This window comes from Rhinoderma darwinii, unplaced genomic scaffold, assembly GCF_050947455.1.
Source record: "Rhinoderma darwinii isolate aRhiDar2 unplaced genomic scaffold, aRhiDar2.hap1 Scaffold_468, whole genome shotgun sequence".
Taxonomy (NCBI): Eukaryota; Metazoa; Chordata; class Amphibia; order Anura; family Rhinodermatidae; genus Rhinoderma; species Rhinoderma darwinii.
Window position 1 is genome coordinate 174296 of NW_027464013.1, and position 5452 is coordinate 179747.

The window sequence follows — 5452 nt, forward strand, 5'->3', positions numbered from 1 at the left end:
TCACTCCGGTTTTGGGTAACCCGGAATTTGGCCCAGGTGTAAAGGATCTGCCAGGCACAGCTTCGGGGTTAACTTCCAGAGGTAATCAGTCTTCACCTGAGTCTATCTCTCTGAGACTGACTCCAGCTTCCACCACTCAGGCTGGCAGGCTTAGGAGTGGGAGAGCCTATTGCAGCCTGGCCAGACTCAGCTAGCTCCCGCCCTCTGTCTATTTATACCTGCCTTTCCTGTTCCTCCTTGCTTGTGATTCTTTCCGTGTAGTTTCCTGGCCCAGCTACAGCTCCGAACAATTTGATCCTGCTCCATTCTGACCCTGGCTTTCTGACGACTCTTCTGCTCTGCGTTTTGTACCTCGTGCTCTCCTGGTTTGACTTGGCTCGTTCACCACTCTGTTGCTCACGGTGTTGCCGTGGGCAACTGCCCCTTTCCCTTTGCTTTATATTCCCTTGTATGTTTGTATTGTGCACTTACTGAGCGTAGGAACCGCCGCTCAGTTGTACCCCGTCGCCTAGGGCGGGTCGTTGCAAGTAGGCAGGGACAGAGTGGCGGGTAGATTAGGGCTCGCTTGTCCGTTTCCCTACCCCTATCATTACATAATCACAAGCCCATATACCTAGTCTACCCTGGTCCCTGACACTACTATGGACCCCCTTGAGACCCTGGCTCAGCAAATGCAGGGTCTCTCCCTACAGGTCCAGGCCCTGGCTCAGAAGGTCAACCAGCCTGATGCTACCTTGGTAGTTCGCCTCACCTCAACTCCTGAACCCCACCTCAAGTTGCCCGACCGGTTCTCAGGGGACCGGAGGGCTTTTCTCTCCTTTCGGGGAAGTTGCAGGCTTTACTTTCGGTTAAAGCCCCAGTCCTCAGGTTCTGAGAGCCAGCGAGTGGGTATAATTATGTCCCGGCTCCAGGACGGCCCCAAGAATGGGCCTTCTCCTTGGCTCCTGACGCCCCTGAACTTTCCTCCGTTGATCTTTTCTTCTCTCGGACTCATTTATGACGAGACTGACAAGACTGCCTTTGCCGAGAGTCAGCTGGTGACCTTACGTCAGGGTAAGAGACCTGTTGAGGAGTATTGTTCTGACTTTAGGAAGTGGTGCGTAGCTTCTCGGTGGAATGACCCTGCCTTAAGGTGCCAGTTTAGGTTGAGTCTGTCGAATGCCCTGAAAGACCTGCTAGTTAGTTATCCCTCTTCTGACTCCCTAGACCAGGTTATGGCTTTAGCGGTACGACTTGACCGACGTCTCAGGGAACGACAACGCGAACGTTTATGTGTTTTCTCCTCCGACTCCCCCATGATGCCTCCCGAGGTTCTGTCGCTTCGTTCTTCCCCGGAAGACTCAGAGGTACCTATGCAACTCGGGGCCTTCGTGTCCCCCCAACAACGTAGAGATTTCCGCAGGAAGAATGGTCTCTGCTTCTACTGTGGGGATGACAAGCATCAAGTGAACAACTGTCCTAAGCGTAAGAATGCAGCCGGAGAACTTCCGCGCCTAAGTGATCATCGGGGAGGTCACTTGGGCGCACAGGTATTTCCCGTAAATATGAAACGTAATAAGATCTTGCTTCCCTTTCAGGTCTCTTTTGGTGGTAGGTCTGCTACCGGCAGCGCCTTCGTGGATTCAGGGTCCTCTGCTAATATCATGTCTGTGGAGTTTGCTATGTCTCTTGCTATGCCTTTGATTGATTTGCCTAAACCTGTCCCGGTAGTGGGTATCGACTCCACTCCTCTTGCTAATGGTTATTTTACACAGCATACCCCTGTTTTTGAACTCCTTGTTGGCTCCATGCATTTGGAGCAGTGCTCTGTACTGTTGATGCAGGGATTATCGTCCGATTTGGTTTTAGGCCTTCCCTGGTTGCAGTTGCATAATCCCACGTTTGACTGGAATACTGGGGAGCTAACCAAATGGGGTAATGAATGTTGTACGTCATGTTTTTCTGTTAATTCTATTTCTCCCCCTGAGGAGGTGAACACGCTACCTGAGTTTGTTCGGGACTTTGCTGATGTTTTCTCTAAGGAGGCCTCCGAAGTGTTACCTCCTCATAGAGAATACGATTGCGCTATCGAATTGGTACCAGGAGCTAAGCTTCCTAAGGGTAGGATATTTAATCTTTCTTGTCCCGAACGTGAAGCCATGAGAGAGTATATCCAGGAATGCCTGGCCAAGGGTTACATTCGCCCCTCTACTTCTCCGGTAGGTGCTGGCTTCTTCTTCGTACGGAAGAAGGATGGTGGTCTTAGGCCATGCATTGACTACCGTAACCTGAATAAGGTCACTGTAAGGAACCAGTATCCCCTTCCTTTGATTCCTGATCTCTTTAATCAGGTTCAGGGGGCCCAATGGTTCTCTAAGTTTGATCTACGGGGGGCGTATAATCTTATCCGCATCAAAGAGGGGGATGAGTGGAAGACTGTGTTTAACACGCCCGAAGGTCATTTCGAATACCTCGTCATGCCCTTTGCGTTGTGTAATGCGCCGGCGGTCTTCCAGAATTTCATAAATGAGATTTTGAGAGATTACCTGGGGATATTTCTTGTAGTGTACCTTGATGACATACTGGTGTTTTCCAAGGACTGGCCCTCCCACATTGAGCATGTCAGGAAGGTGCTCCAGGTCCTTCGGGAAAACAAACTGTTTGCAAAAACCGAAAAATGTGTGTTTGGGGTACAGGAGATACCATTTTTGGGTCAAATCCTCACTCCTCATGAATTCCGCATGGACCCCGCCAAGGTTCAGGCTGTGGCGGAATGGGTCCAACTTGCCTCCCTGAAGGCGCTACAGTGTTTTTTGGGGTTCGCTAATTATTACAGGAGACTTATTGCTAACTTCTCGGTCATCGCTAAGCCTCTTACGGACCTCACTCGCAAAGGTGCTGATCTCCTCCACTGGTCTCCAGAGGCTGTCCAGGCTTTTGAGGTCCTTAAGAAGTGCTTTATCTCGGCCCCGGTGCTGGTTCAGCCCAACCAAATGGAGCCATTTATCGTGGAAGTTGACGCATCCGAGGTGGGAGTGGGTGCTGTCTTGTCCCAGGGTACCAGGTCCCTCACCCATCTCCGCCCCTGTGCCTACTTCTCCAGGAAGTTTTCGCCCACTGAGAGTAACTATGATATTGGCAACCGCGAACTCTTAGCCATTAAATGGGCATTTGAAGAGTGGCGCCACTTCCTGGAGGGGGCTAGGCACCAGGTAACGGTCCTTACCGACCACAAGAATCTGGTTTTCCTAGAATCTGCCCGGAGGCTAAACCCGAGACAAGCTCGATCGGCGCTATTTTTTACCAGATTCAACTTTTTGGTTACCTATAGGGCTGGGTCTAAAAATATTAAGGCCGATGCACTGTCGCGTAGCTTCATGGCCAGCCCTCCTTCAGAGGAAGATCCTGCTTGTATTTTGCCTCCCGGTATAATCATTTCTTCTATTGATTCTGATTTAGTCTCTGAAATTGCAGCTGATCAAGGTTCAGCTCCCGGGAACCTTCCTGAGGACAAGCTGTTTGTTCCCCTGCAATACCGGCTAAGGGTACTTAGGGAAAATCATGACTCCGCACTATCTGGTCATCCAGGCATCCTGGGCACCAAACACCTCATTGCCAGAAACTATTGGTGGCTTGGGTTGCCTAAAGACGTTAAGGCCTACGTCGCCGCTTGTGAGGTTTGTGCTAGGTCCAAGACTCCCAGGTCCCGACCAGCGGGCTTACTACGTTCGTTGCCCATTCCCCAGAAACCTTGGACACATATCTCCATGGATTTTATCACCGATTTGCCTCCATCCCAAGGCAAGTCGGTGGTGTGGGTGGTAGTAGACCGCTTCAGTAAGATGTGCCACTTTGTGCCCCTCAAGAAACTACCCAACGCCAAGACGTTAGCTACCTTGTTTGTCAAACACATCCTGCGTCTCCATGGGGTCCCTGTAAATATTGTTTCGGACAGAGGGGTACAATTTGTTTCTTTGTTTTGGAGAGCCTTCTGTAAGAAGTTGGAGATTGATCTGTCCTTCTCCTCTGCTTTCCATCCTGAAACCAATGGCCAAACTGAGAGGACTAATCAATCTCTAGAACAATATTTAAGGTGTTTTATCTCTGACTGTCAATATGATTGGGTCTCATTCATTCCCCTCGCTGAATTTTCCCTTAATAACCGGGTCAGTAACTCGTCAGGGGTCTCCCCCTTTTTCTGTAATTTTGGGTTTAATCCACGGTTCTCCTCAGTTTCACCTGGTAGTTCCAACAATCCCGAGGTAGAGGTCGTTCATCGGGAACTGTGCACAGTCTGGGCCCAGGTTCAGAAGAACCTAGAGGCGTCCCAGAGCGTACAAAAAACTCAGGCTGATAGAAAACGTTCTGCTAACCCCTTGTTTATGGTCGGGGATCTGGTGTGGTTATCATCTAGGAACTTGCGTCTTAAGGTCCCGTCCAAGAAGTTTGCTCCCCGGTTTATTGGGCCGTATAACCTATAGCAGCTTGGCCAGACTCAGCTAGCTCCCGCCCTCTGTCTATTTATACCTGCCTTTCCTGTTCCTCCTTGCTTGTGATTCTTTCCGTGTGGTTTCCTGGCCCAGCTACAGCTCCGAACAATTTGATCCTGCTCCATTCTGACCCTGGCTTTCTGACGACTCTTCTGCTCTGCTTTTTGTACCTCGTGCTCTCCTGGTTTGACTTGGCTCGTTCACCACTCTGTTGCTCACGGTGTTGCCGTGGGCAACTGCCCCTTTCCCTTTGCTTTATATTCCCTTGTATGTTTGTCTTGTGCACTTACTGAGCGTAGGGACCGCCGCCCAGTTGTACCCCGTCGCCTAGGGCGGGTCGTTGCAAGTAGGCAGGGACAGAGTGGCGGGTAGATTAGGGCTCACTTGTCCGTTTCCCTACCCCTATCATTACACCAGGTCTGTCAGATCAGACCTTTAAGATATGGGTACAGCAGGGGCATTTTAGAGTAAGTCATTTTTATAGGGGCAATGCATGGCTGCGTGCAGGGTCGCCATCAGGAATTTCAGGGCCCCCTACAGCTAAATTTTCTGGGCCCCCCTACCGTGGCACCGCCTGTTAAAGGTACTCCGTCCAGCACTATATCATGCTACCCAGGGCCGCCATCAGGGGGGGTATTATGGGTACTGATGGGAGAGGCCCGGCCAAACCTAATTGAAAGGGGGGCCCGGCAACTGCCGCGACTTGCCTTTGGTAGAAAAAAAACAGGTCCCTGCAATGGGGCCCGTTTTTTTCACCAAAAGAATGTCGTGAGCTGCGGGCCCCCCTTTCAATTAGGTTTGGCCGGGTCTCTCACATCAGTACCCATAATACCCCCCCCCTGATGGCGGCCCTGGGTAGCATGGGGGTCGTCATGGGGGCCGGCAAACACTGCCGCCCGTGCGACCGATCGCGCGCACCCGCAAACTCCCGCGCATGCGCACCCGCGACCGCCTGGAACCGCGCACCGAATTTTGAGGCAGAT